The sequence below is a fragment of the Protopterus annectens genome, chromosome 3.part0, assembly GCF_019279795.1.
Source record: "Protopterus annectens isolate FY-2018-M chromosome 3.part0, PAN1.0, whole genome shotgun sequence".
In the NCBI taxonomy this organism is placed as follows: Eukaryota; Metazoa; Chordata; order Ceratodontiformes; family Protopteridae; genus Protopterus; species Protopterus annectens.
Window position 1 is genome coordinate 1,235,152,009 of NC_056731.1, and position 13,823 is coordinate 1,235,165,831.

The following is a 13,823-nucleotide window of genomic DNA, read 5'->3' on the forward strand; positions in this document are numbered from 1 at the left end:
GTCGATGTTCTGCCACCGCGACGGTCTTCTTCGTTTTCGATCTTCTGGAGCTCCGAATTCCGCTGTCGGTCTTCTGCGCTGTCGACGAAGTCAGGTAGAACCATATATATATATATATATATATATATATATATATATATTTTTTTTTTTTGTACATTATGGTGGGTGATGTAAAGGCATATGGCAGTATTGTGTAGTTATGTAGTGTAGACATAACTACACAATACTGCCACATGCCAGTATTGTGTAGTTATATAGTGTAGACATATTTACAGTGGGTAGTAGATCAGTGTTTTAGATCATGGTGGGGAACGGTGAGGGTTTTTTATGGTGTTTCATAATTCTTTCTTTCCTGTACTTGTGTCCATGGTGGTTTAGTGGTTATTTCTCTCTTTGTTTGATCCGGATTTACTTACTCCATCTTATTTGGGTCCCTGGTAGTTTAGTGGCTTATTTGTTGCGTGTTATTGTTGCTTTTGTTGTTTTAAGTTGTTTCCTGGTGATCTAGTGTTTTTTTTTTGCTTGGTCGCAGTGGTTTTAATGGCTGCTTGTGTTTCTGGTAGTGTAGTGGTTATTCGCAGGCTTGAAATGTTGGTTGCGACTGGGTACGCATGGGCAGTAGAGCTAGTATGGCTCCTGGTTAAAAAAGAAAAGAAAAAAAAGAAAATATTAAGGCATGACACCACGATGGCTTTTGAGTGCAGCAGGTAAGTGCTGATGGTGGGAGGTGGAGTTGGTAATGGTTGGTTTCTGTTCCCTGGTGCTTGTGGTGTCTGTGTGGAGTTCATCTGGATGGTTTTCATTGGTGGTTAGTGTTGGCTTTGTAGGGTTTGTGTGGATGGTTTCATTTCCCTGGTGGCTAGTGGTGGCATTGTGGAGTTTGTGTAAATGATTTTGGTTCCCTGGTGTCTAGTGGCAGCTTTGAGAGGTTTGTGTGGATGGTTTCAGTTCCCTGGTGGCTAGTGGTGGCTTTGAGAGGTTTCTGTGGATGGTTTCATTTTTTTCCTTTCCCTAGTGGCTACTCACGGCTTTGAGAGGTTTGCGTGGATGGTTTCATTCCCTGGTAGCTAGCGGTATGTCCCTGGGTCTTGGGGAAGTATTCTGGTGTCTTTTGGATGGTTAATGGTTGCTGGGCCGCAGGTAAGCCGTTGTGGCTTTCTGAGGTTGAGCGGGTAATGCACACATGTGTGGTGGCATCGGCAATCTCAGATCGCCTTCTTTATTAAGAAAAAAAAAGGAAAAGCAGCAGACAAGCTATACACGGAAATAGCTAGTCTGTATGGGCAGGCAGAGAGAACAGGCTCGGTTCTTTAGGTAAGTAGGGTTTGGGTGTGTATCACAGATAGTATTTAGTTAAAAAAAAAAGATATATATATATATATATATATATATATATATATATATATATATATATATATATATATATAAATAGGGATTGCAGTTTGACATGCAGAGGTGCATGGTTCAAGTTCCTAAGACAACTTTTTTTTTTTTTTTTTTTTTTTAAGGCCCTGGGCTGATTTAGAGCAGGTAGGTAGGGGGGACTAGTTAGTTGAGGGTAGGAGTTTAGGAGAGGTGATAGGCATAAGGATTTTAGGAATTATGTGCTCTATTTGTCTGCAGGTGCTGGTTGGTGCTAGCAAGCATTTCTTTAAGGGTTGTTTTAACAACAATTTCTTTTTTGTTTCTTTAGGTTATCATGGCTGAATTGTTGAGCCAGAGGATGGCCAGTATTGTGGCGCAGGCGGAAGACCTCTTCAAGGACATTTCTACTGAAGTTCCATCAACTAGTGCTCAGGATCCGAAAACTCTGTGGAAGAGGCAGACGGTGGCTACAACGTGGGGGTCAAGGGTGAAGAAAGTCAGACAGTCAGCATCGGAGGATGTGGCAATGGAGGTTGGGACACTGCTGGTGGCCCCTTTGTCTTCTGCAGGTAATTCTTTAGCAGGTCTGATAGGGAGTAAGGAGATAGTGGCAGCTACAGGAGGGGTGCCAGGGTGCAGTGAGGGGGTCCAAGAAGAGCTAGCAGGTAGGGGTTTAGAGGCATTGGTTGATTGTGAGGGGGTTTTTGATAATATCCTATCATTGCTTGATCTGGATTCGGGGTCTGACTTGTAAGTTGTGGGGTCTGATTTTGGGTCACGGCTGGGGGATTGTTTGGCGACACAGGCCTTACATCAGGAAGGGGTTCCCATTACTCCTCACATATATTTGGTGGTGAAGGAGAAGATATGGAAAGGGGAATCTGTTGATATTTTCAAATTGCTTGAGGCTGATGGGGTTCAACGATTGACAGAGGCAGAGTCGGCTAATGGGAAGGACCTTTTGGCGGCATTGGCAGGACAGGTCACAGATGGGTAGGTAGGTTTCTGCCCAGGTCATGGGATAACTGGGTCCTTGGTTTTATATACAACATGGCAGTTTGGTTGGAGAGGGATACTTCGCTGACTCTCCTGCTTTTGGCCTATTTTTTAACTATCAGGGAAGCACAGAGGCTGTGGCCAGGCTAAGCATGGTCTTGGTATGATCAGAAGTTTTGTAAGCTGAAAGCGGTGGATAAATCCATGCGGTGGGAGGTTAGACACCTGGACATTTGGCTTTCTACCATGATGGACACTGGTGCAGGGAGAAGTAGATTGTCTCAGCCATCGGAGGGGGATGTTGGGATATGTTGGGCATTTAATGCAGGGAAGTGTTCTTGGGTAAGTTGTAAGTTTTCCCATATTTGCTCTAGATGTATGGGAGCTCATGCTGTTACATTATGTGGGGGGTGGGGGCCCTGCTGCGAGGCGCAGACATCTTATTCTGTGGGTCCTAGAGGTTGGGTTGGTTCTTACCTGGCTTGGGGAGGTGGGCAAGGCCGGGTTAATTTCTGGGAGCAAAGGGGAGGGGGTCCTGTCATGGAGTTAGGCAGTGACTGTGGAACTCATTCTCTTATTAAGATTCAGATTTTGGAGTTGTTCCTGGCCCATTATTCACTGCCAAATATGGAAGAGGAATTGATTGAGGGTTTTTGAAGGGATTTTTCAATAAGTCCACATTGGTGGGGGATGGTATGGTGGGAAAAAACTTGAAGTATGAAAAAGGGAGGGAGGATTTTGCAGGAGTTGACTGACAAGGAGTGTCAGGCAGGGAGATTGTTGGGTCCATTTAGTTGTCCTCCATTTTCTAACTTTAAAGTGTCACCATTAGGTTTGGTTCCTAAGAAAAAGCAAGGTGAATTTTGTTTGCTTCATTATTTGTCATACCCTGGGGGTCAGTCTGTGAATTACTTCATACCCAGTGCAGAGGTTAAGGTCACATATTCATCATTAGAGGATGCTGTCTGAATTATTAAGAGTTTTGAGGATCCTTGATTAGTTAAAGTAGATATTGAGTTGGCTTTTCATTTGTTGCTGGTGCGGGAGGAGGATTGGCCTTTGTTGGGCATGGTGGTTGGGGATTTTTTATATTTTGACACTGCCATGCCTATGGGATGTGCAGTGGCATGTTCCACTTTTGAAAAGTTAAGTTCAGCACTCCATTGGATTTGGCAGCAGAGGGTGGAGGATCAGCAAGCAGTTCACTATTTAGATGATTTTTTTGTTGGTGGGTGATGGTTGAGATAAGGCGCAGGCAGATTTGCGTGAGTTTGTGAGGATGTGTGAGTCCCTCAGAGTTTCTTTGGCAAAGCACAAGTTAGAGGGCCCTTCGAAGGTCTTGGATTTTTTGGGCTTGACAGTAGATGTAGGACAAGGTCTGTTTTGTTTACTGCAGGACAAGTTGATTTGGCTGCAGGAGAAAATCTGATGGGTACAGTCCAAGGTTCGGGTGTAAGAGGTTATGGAATTGTTGGGTTTGATGAATTTCGCTGTAAGGCTGTGCATCTGCGGCTCATGTTTTGCCAGTCTGTAGCATTTCCTTTGAAAGGATGGAGAAGTAAGCACCACAGAGTGTGTGTCACTAAGCTAGTGTGAGAGGATTTAGAGTTATGGATGAAATTTTTGGAACAGTTTAATGGGATTTTATTTTGGCAGTCAGATTGGGTGAAGCAATGGGAGATACAGTTGTTTGCCGATGCAGCTGGGGGGTCTGGACATGGGAACTTACTTTGCAGGCCAATGGTTTTTGGCCCCTTGGCCAGAGTTTTGAATTGATGCTGATTTGGGCAGCTTCGGTGGTTTGGCAGAATCGTTTAAAAGGTAGGAGGGTGGTGTTTTATTCGGACAATACTGCAGTGGTGAGGGTGTTGCAGGTAAAGACAGCTAAATCTCCTCATTTGTTACTTGTTCTCAGGAAACTGGTATTGCAAAGTTTGATGATTAACTTTTCCTTCACAGCATTGCATGTGCCTGGGGTTAAGAATGAGATAACTGATAGCTTGTCTCGTTTTTAGTTTTGCAGGTTTCAGCAGGTGGCCTCAACAGCAGCATTTCATCCAGCAATTTTTCAGGAGGGCATTTGGCAGATTGGTCCATAGTAATTGGTTGGTGCAGCAGTCATTGGCTGTGTCTACAAGAAGAGATTACAGTAGGGCTTTATTTCATTTTGACCGGTTCTTGAGGCAGTTACCGGATAAGGAGTGTGAGTGGTCAGAGGTTTTGTTGTTGCGTTACTTGGCCATGTTGAGGAAACAGGCAAAGGCAGTTAGGATGGTGACTGTGGTGTTGGCAGCCATTGCTGCTTTTACTCATTTGGCGGGATTGCAGGATTGGACTAGGTCCTGGGTGGTGAGTCGAGTATTAAAGGGTTGGGGCAGAGTTGAAGGTGGGGTCATAGATAGGAGATGGCCGGTGATGAAGAAGATCTTAAGCAGGTTGCTACGGGGTTTAGGTAAAGTGTGTAGATCCTTGGAGGAGAATGTGGAGTGGAGCATGGTCTGCATGTGGATGTATTGTGGGGTGTTTAGAGTGTCTGAGTTATTGGGTTCGTTACTATGGGAGGATGTGTTGATGTTGCCTAGGGTGGTGCACAATCAGGTGCGGTCTTCAAAGATGGATCAGGAGGGACTTGGGGTCTTGATGGTATTGGAAGTGACTCAGGTAAGTTGGAGATGTCTCATGGTGTGGGAGAAGAGATTGTGGGTGGTCCAGAGGGGTAGAGTGCAAGGTTTGGTTTTTACTTCAGTAGGTGGTAAAGGCTTGATGGGTGAGCAATTGAATTTGATTATGAGGAGGGCTCTTTGTAGTGTTGGTTTAGAAAGGGATAAGTTTTCTTCTCATTCTTTTAGGATGGGTAGGGCATCGGACTTAGCAAAGGAAGGAAGTTCTATATAAGTCATCGAGAGGGCACGAAGGTGGTCTTCCAAAGCCTTTTTGTCTTATATTAAGTAGCTTTGTGGTAGGATTTGTTTACAGTTTTTTTTTTTTTTTTTTTTTTTTTTTAGGTAGCAGACAGAGCATCATCTTGGGTCATTCTTTCAACTTTTGGGCAGCTAGGCTTGCAACAATTAGATGCAATAGAATGAATTTGGGGCTGGAACATTTTGGATGGAAGGTCATCTGGCATGGTCTTAGAGGGTTGATGTGGAGCAGGATATTGCAGGTATTTATCGGATTACAGAGTCAATGGGGATTGCCGCAGTTGTTGTTGATTCATTTAGGGGGGAATGAGTTAGGAAAGGTTCCAAAAAGGCAGTTGGTACATCACATTTGTGAGGATGTGTTAGTATTGAGGAGGATATATCTGTCTTTGATTGTGATATGGTCTGAGATTATTCCCTGGTTGGTGTGGAGAGAGGCAAGGAATTTTGTGGTGGTGGAGAGGGCTCAGATGTATGTGTATGTTAATTTTACATTGGGAAAATGTTTGAAGGACATTGGGGTGCATATGATACTGCATATGGAATTTGAAAGCAAGGACCCTATAGGGTATAGGTCAGATGGAGCTCATCTCAATGAATTTGGGATTGATTTATTTAATCTTAACTTGGGCATGAAGGTGGAGGATCTATTAAAAAGTGGTATGGTTTGAGGGGGAGCAGTCCTTGGGGCTGGTGGGTGGAGAAGAGGGTCAGGCTTGACCCTGTTCTGCCCCCTCAGTAGGATATTTGGAATTGATGGTGGATGACTTCAAATGGAATTACGGAGTTGATGATATTAAGGTGAGCGGGGATGCTGCCTTCATGATTACTATGATAAGTGAGGAAGTGGGAGACGCTGCTTATCCAAGGGTGAGTGGGTACACTGCCCTTATGTTTAGTATCCTGTTTGTTGCAATGTTGGATTTGTGTGGCTCAATAAAGTGTGATGTTTGTTGTTCATTTTCATTACAATAAAGGTCATCAAATGTCTTTGGTTTTCTGTGTTGATTTATTAGGACCATGACAAGTGAAGTTTGGAACAGACAAATTTGTCTCAGGACGACCTTGGTATGAATACAGTGGGGGGAGCTGGATGTAGGAAGATAGGTAAGTTAGGTAGTGCAGGTAGGGAGTGTGTAGGAAAGAGTTAATTATGCTGGGTGCTGAGAGAGAAAGTGAGCTAAGGCTTAGGGGTGGGTCTTAAGGGGTTTTGTAGAGGAAACTGGTATGAGTAAGCACATTTTGGTGTGGTCTTGTTGCCCTCCAAGCCCGTCTGTTTGGTGTGGCTTGAGGGGCAGAGAAGAGGGTCAGGCTTGACCCTCTTCTGTCCTCCTCAGTAAGATATTTGGAATTGATGGTAGATGACTTGGAGTGGAATTATGGAATTGATGATATTAAGGTGAGCGGGGATGCTGCCTTCATGATTACTATGATAAGTGAGCAAGTGGGGGATGCTGCTTATCCAAGTGTGAGTAAGTGCACTGCCCTTATGTTTACTATCCTATTTGTTGCAATGTTGGATTTGTGTGGCTCAATAAAGTTTGATGTTTGTTATTCAGTTTCCTTATAGTAAAGGTTGTCAAATGTCTTTGGTTGTCTGTGTTGATTTAGTAGGACCGTGACAAGTAAAAGTCATCTGAATAACTCCACAGTAAGAAATCTGAATCTAATGAAGAGGTTGCTGCTAGAAAACAACTTTATATTTCAGTGTTTTCATCTACAAATTCAGTGCCTGCTTCCCTTGAAGAATAAATTGCATATGTTACATTAAAAAATGTAAGCTGTTATGTTGAAATAGGGAATAGATGGCAAACTAAAAAACAGGTTCATGGTTAATAGGCATCTCTATCCAAAGGAGGACATACTCAGGACTGCAGCACCTTAAAATACAAATGTATATGCTGTTGGAGTAAAACCTACAGGCTTCTGCATCAAGATGCAATTATGCTACCTGTTGTACTACTAATACTGCTTTAAAAATCTAGACCACAAATCCATTTGCTAAACAAAACAGTTGCACATTTTAAGCAGACTTGGCATGAGCAGCAATACCTCCAACAAAAGTAAATGCAGCTAAAATATCAAACATTCAAAAAAAGGTGTAAATGTTGTATCCTCCAAATGGTGTATACCAACAATGCATAAAAATCTAAGAGTTCACAAGTATAAAACAAGGCATCATAATATGAATAAACTTACAGCTAAATTAGACATCTTTACAATAAGATGAAAACCAGCAGGTTCTTAATACATAACCGATTCAGTGGGATAAACACAGGACCAAAATAAACCTTAAATTTATTTTAAAACTGTTGTGCACCGATGGCAAATCACAAAAAAAACTTGTTATATGTACAGATCTCTATCGGTTTTGCTATCAACAAAGTCAGAGAAAAGAAGAAAGCCTACACATACTTACTAATGGGTATGACTGGACAATGGACACCGGACAGTGAATGGAGGGTTTTAAATAATTCACCATATGTAACCATATAACCAGAAGTTCAGCCAACTGTTTCATGCCAGAAGTTGCTTTTTGCGTTGCACTTGTTAGTCTGGGTTTGGATACATCAATGAAAGCATTGGTACAGAACAGATTTTAGAAATAACTCATGGGAAAGTGCAAGGTGTCCTGCCCTGCCAGCTGCTATATCAAGTCTGTTTGCTTAGTGCAGTGAACAGTGAAAACCTAAAAGACAATGTCAAAGAAAATGCATCCTGTAATGTGGTTTCCAAAACACATGCAGGATTAAAATGTATCTCTATCCTTCTGACTTACCAGAAAATCAAAAACTGTATGAGGGTCAGGGTAAGAATATGAGAAGACATCAGGATTGTTCTGCAAAATCAGGGACAACTGAACTTTTTTTGTATCTTGATTCAATAATCTGAATTTATTCATTTCCACTTCCTTTCCTTCCTTTCACTTGAAAAGCACTCTTTCAGCACAGAGAGAGACATTGTGCACCTCTGTGATGTACTGATGCTAAAATGGCTAAAGGACTGAGCCGTTAAGCATCCTGTATTATTTACAGATTATATTCTAGCAAAGACAGCCCATGTTTTAATCCTATAAAAACTTAATATTTGTGAGAAGCCCCAAAGTGTTATCTGCCTGAAAGCTTCAGAACATATATTATGTGTGTTGTGCCTATGTGTTTGTTTGGTTACACTAAATTGTACTTAGAATCAATCAGTACATTTTTGCAAGTGAAGTCAATAAATTACAGGTGAAAGCCATGCAGAGAAGGTCAGAACATAAAAATTCCCCACAGAAGGTGGCCAGGAGTCAAGCTTGAACCTCTGAGCTCTAAGTGCAGAGGTTTTAGCACTGAGATGCCATGCTCCTTATTTCTGATCCTTAATGTTGGACCACTAAGTACAATACATTGCTTTTAAATATATATACATATATATATATATATATATATATATATATATATATATATATATATATATATATATATGTGTGTGTTCACAATGTTTTAGCGACAACCATTGTTTTAATCTCATTTTTATCTAAATAGAGGTGGTTGTAGAACAGGTTGAGACCGCCTAGTACTTTTTTTGCATATGGAAGCACAATATTCTTCAATAGCATTTTTGACATAGTCTTGAGCAGACTTTGTAGTAAAGGTAGGAAAACAAATAAACAAACAAGAATGCACCTTAACCTACTTGAAAATTTAAAACTGCTTTGCTATTAACATTTGTTGTTGTTTCTGAACACACTAGCCCATTACTTCATGACAAAATCAGCATACAAATGACCTGGAATTCATGGATATCTCTGTGCCAGTTAACATATTCAGTTACCATATAATTGCTATCTACAGAACCCCTTCTATGTTTCACACTAGCCATCACACCTACCTAAACCAGAGATATTATATACTGAACCCAACACAGCCATCCTGGGTAATTTAACTACCTGTTCATTAAGCATACACCACAAACAACAAATGTCCACATTGTTCTCACTAATATAGCATTAATCTCTTCCACATCAAGGGTCTCTTCCCTTCTGTGACTAAATCAGATCACAAAACTGTCATCATAAATATTATGGTAATTTTAAGAACAAGACCCTATACTGGAACCATAGTGTCAACAAACTCTACAAAAAAATCTTCTGATACTAAAGAATATACTTAAATACATTTATTCTATAAACCACCTTAAAAAGATCAACAGAGAAGTTAGACATAAGAAAAAAAAAACACACAAAAAAAAAAAAAAAAAAAAATATATATATATATATATATATATATAGATATATATATAGATATATATACATACATACACACACACACACACACACACACACACACACACACACACACACAAACACACACACAGATACATTCAGTTCTAGCATTCCTGTGCTGTCCCCTCCTGCCCCACTTAATACCCAGCCTATATCTCCCTCCAAAACCTCAGAAAGGGTCCTAAATACTCTCTCTCTATAACCAAAAATTACTAGTTTCCTGAATCGTGACAACATACCAGCCTGTCTCCTATTCAGCATTAAATATTGCCTCATCACTTCCATTTTAAACTTATTCAGTCAAACCTTTCCTCTGGTACATGTAAAAGGCCTGGAGAATCACCACAGTAATGTCCTTACACCAGAATGGTCCTACTGTTGATCCTGGGAACTATTTCCCTCTTTCTGTTTTTCCCAATCCATTATCCAGGCAGCAGGTCACTGTCAAACAAGTTCAACTTAAGGTGCACTGCACTGTTCTATCTGCTCTGCTGTCCGATCGAACTCCAAACAAGAAGTACTGCTGCTGACTCCATGACTGTTTCAATTTCTCGCTCTGTTTTTCAGCATGGGAAGAGAACGAGATTGAGAAGAGAACCAGTCAGTAGACATCCATCCATCCACATCATGAAAGTGACTGCTGATGTGGCAGTCCGATCCCCTACCACTTTACTGCGGTTATAAACTGCATAGACTTCTGGCCATCTGTAGACTGATGCCTTCTCTTCTTAATCTGGACTGCTTTTACAGCAGTCCTGATTTACAGAAACTAGTTTTTTTTTAAACCCGGAACTCGCCGAACATGTGCAATTTGAGTTCCGGGACTTTAACAGTGAGTCAGTTGGACTCACAGTTACAGCTAAGCAGCCAGTATACAATAGTATACTAATTTAAATATTTTATTTTTTAAATGTTGTTCTTTCTTTTTCTTTCTTTTCAGAGCTGGGGGGGCTTCAGCCTTGCAGTCCGATGGAATGAGCCACCTCTGCCTACTCCAGATTTATGGCATAGAGTCTTTGCCAGTTAGGGTGTGTTAAGATCATGGGGTAAATGGCTGTCTGTGGCAGCCTGGGTAAATTGAGTGTGAAAGCAGTTGAACATTGGCAGAGTGTTGCACCAAATAAAATCACCATTTAACAGTGCTTGGTTCTCTGTTTGACTTTTTGGCTATGATTCCTTTTGTGTGGTATCTGTAGGTACTCCCTGTCTGTGTGTGGAATCTGAATGTACTTCTTGTCTGTTTGTGTGGAGTATGAATGTACCCCTGTCTCTGTGTGGAGTATGAGTGCCCTGCCTGTCTGTGTGTGGAGTATGAATGTACCCCTGTCTCTGTGTGGAGGATGAATGTACTCCCTATCTCTGTACTGGGTATGAATGTACCCCTGTCTCTGTGTAGGGGCATGAATGTACTCCCTATCTCTGTGCTGGGTATGAATGTACTCCCTGTCTCTGTGTGGAGGATGAATGTATTCCCTGTCTCTGTGGGGAGTATAAATGTACTCCCATCTCTGTGTATGGTAAGAATGTACACCCTGCCTCTGTGTGGGTTTTATCTATGTGCTTTGGTTTCTTCTACATGTCCCTCAACCGTATAATATACATCTCCTGCCATTTGTACTTTTACCTTCAAACCAAATCTGAAACCACAAGGGTACACAGAATGCAACCATCTTTCTTCTCAGTTTATAGGGAACTACTATTTTATTAGCTTTGAACGTTAAGCTTTAGACTAAACTTATTTCCCTTGAATGGCAAAATAAAACTAAACTTTTTCATTTACTCATGAATTTTTTCATGCAGGCTGTCTTTAAATCAAAAAGTGGTAGAAAAATGTATACAAAACACCTTAGAACATCTAAAACCGTATGATTTCTGGGTGGCTAGCAACCCCCAGATCCCCAGCTTAACTCAGTTGCACCCTCTAGACATATTTCTTAGAATCTTGGCCATTTAGGGGGCGTTAAGACCATGGGGGGGGGGTTAAAAAGTAAGACAGCATGTGAAAAAGCAAGAAAGAAGAAATTCATGTGACTAATATAGTCCAGAATGAGGGGATGGGCATAGAGGAAGTACAGAGGAAAAGTGTGCAATAGTGCAGGCCCATAGAGTCCTTTATCTAGGGCTACATGCCACCTAAGGCTGGACTTGGTGATTGCAGTCAGACATGTCAAATGCACATAGTGGTAACTTGCCCATAATGAATGGATGCATATTTGGCAGTCTGTGGTTAAAAATGTAAAACTGCATCTGCTGTTTGATCACAGGAAATGGTCATTGACTCGTAATAATAATCCACTTCATTCTAGTTATTGTCACTAATTCAGCTTCTTCCTGCAGCTAACTCCTGCCCCAACACACACTTTATATGAGGCAACCAACTGCCACTGTCCAGGACTGCATAAAAAGTGTACTGTACTGAGCAAACAGTGAGCATTCTAAGACTGTACTAAGGACAGAGACATTTGCTTACTGTTAATGACAGAAATTATGGAAGAGGAAAACCCAGTCACTATGGTCACTCACACCTCCTTGCTTAAATATTCTCAAAAGCTGTATATTAAACACAAACTAATAGAACAGTTCAAAACAATTTTTTGCATGGGAGCAACTCCCTCACATACACCTTTGCTATATGGACAACACCCTCAATATTTGTATATATCAACTACAAAGTAGGAAAACTCTGGAGAAGCAAGAAACTCCCCTAAATAGTATGCAGTGGTGTTACACAATCACTTATTTCATTTGATCATCAGTGAATAGGTCATTTCCAAGATTTAGCAGATTGATGATACATGGAGAAGCCATGGTAAAAGTTAATCTCTTTAATATGAATGGAAGTTATTATGATTAACATGAATTAAGAAGTCTCATGCTACTACAAGATCAAATCATTATACTGAAAAAGTTAATTATATTACATGAACACAACAGTAGGCATTCAATGTACACAACATCAGATTTCCATGTCTTAAAAAAAATAATAATAGTCTTTCTTTTTAACTTACCACTGATTTACATTTTATAGCTTAGGAAAAGACTGGAAGCTACTGGACAGTCACACATCTTTCTTACCTTTTAACTTAGTGCTTAAGAATGCAAGGTGACAAGGTTCACCTGAGACAGAGGTGAAGGAGCATAGCTAGAAATTTGATCTGTCAATCATATTTCTTATAATTTTCAACACTATATTTGTTAAGTTACACATTGTGCTCATGTCTAAATATATGTTGAGCAATTACAGAGTAAATATCCAGTCATAACTACCTCACTGATACTTTTATTTAAACTCATTTCTGTCATGCAAATATTCATACCAATGAGTCTTTTCATATTTGCATTTGGAAATAACTCTAAAGCACACTATTCCTTCTTTCTTCAATAATTTGTCTTCCATTTTTCAAGTGGAAAACGTAGGTCATCATGCTCCAAATGTGGTGACTTTAGGTGTATCTCACTTTTCAGACCGTATTGCCTGCATCCCTATACTTTACATTTCTTTACAATTTTTTTCCACTGCTCTGACTGAATTTAACCTCTATGTACTCAGCTATGACCTCCATTTATTTGTCTTATCAAATTAGTTCAAAATAGACTGTTTTCTATTTCAAGCTTTTTGACATTGTGTTCTCTAACATTTCTTTTTTTTTAATTTATTTGTTTTTATGTAATATCACATGTACAACCTCAATCCGATTATTTTGCTTCCTTAAACCTATGCTGTGGAATAATCTGTAGACAGTTATTTTTAAAATTGAAATATCTCTGTCCAGTAAAGATAATAAAACTATAATCTAACAAAAATATAACAACCACGTCTAGTATCACAGGAGTGTTTAATTGAAATACTCATTACAGCACCCACTTTTCAGATCATCAAGAGTGATTTTTAAAATCAAAACAGGATTTCCATTTCTTTTTAGGAGTATTCTAAGGACAGGAATAGGTGGCTGAATTTTTACAGTATCCCTTCTGTCTGTCAGGCTTCCCTTAAGACCTCCTTAAAATGATGCAGCTGGAAGGTTTATCAGGTTGAGTGACTCTGCTGTGGCGATTTCTGGTTCATCAGATATGACATGAAACTAGGAGAAGAGTAAGAAGGCAAGTGCCATGTTTTATCTCAATTTCTAATTAATATATATTAATATGGGTTTGCTCATTATGACAGAATGTTTGATCGGCTGACAGCTGCTTAGTCAATTTTTTATAACAGACTAAGCAGCTGGTAAATAGGTCTATGAGATCAAACAATTCCTGGGATTGGGAAACATGCC